Raw genomic sequence first — 425 nt, forward strand, 5'->3', positions numbered from 1 at the left:
CCACTTTTGTGCCTTGCGGAGTTCAGCGATGCTGGAACCAGCGGCCATGATTGATCGCAACTAACAACCGCCACGGTGGAGACAGGAAAGCTCCAGTGCTGCAATAGGATTTTTTTTCTTGGAACCGGAGTCCAAGGATGCTCGAACCAGAGGTTGGAACCAGCAGCTGCCGGCCGCGAAGACGACAGACTCTGGTGCTGCAATCATTGTTTTTTTTTGCTGGAACCAAGTGGGAGGAAAGCTGCAACCACTATTGGCCGGCAAATTTTTTGCTGGTACCGGCAAGATTTTTTGTTGCGAGGACAGGTGAGAGTTTTTGGTGTGACCGGCAACGGCGACGTGTTTTTTGCTAGAACCGACAATATTTTTTGCTGGAATTAGCATAATTATTTGCTGGAATCGGTTAGTTCGTTTGCTGCTTTAAC

Source organism: Triticum dicoccoides, chromosome 3A (assembly GCF_002162155.2).
Source record: "Triticum dicoccoides isolate Atlit2015 ecotype Zavitan chromosome 3A, WEW_v2.0, whole genome shotgun sequence".
NCBI classification, from domain to species: domain Eukaryota; kingdom Viridiplantae; phylum Streptophyta; class Magnoliopsida; order Poales; family Poaceae; genus Triticum; species Triticum dicoccoides.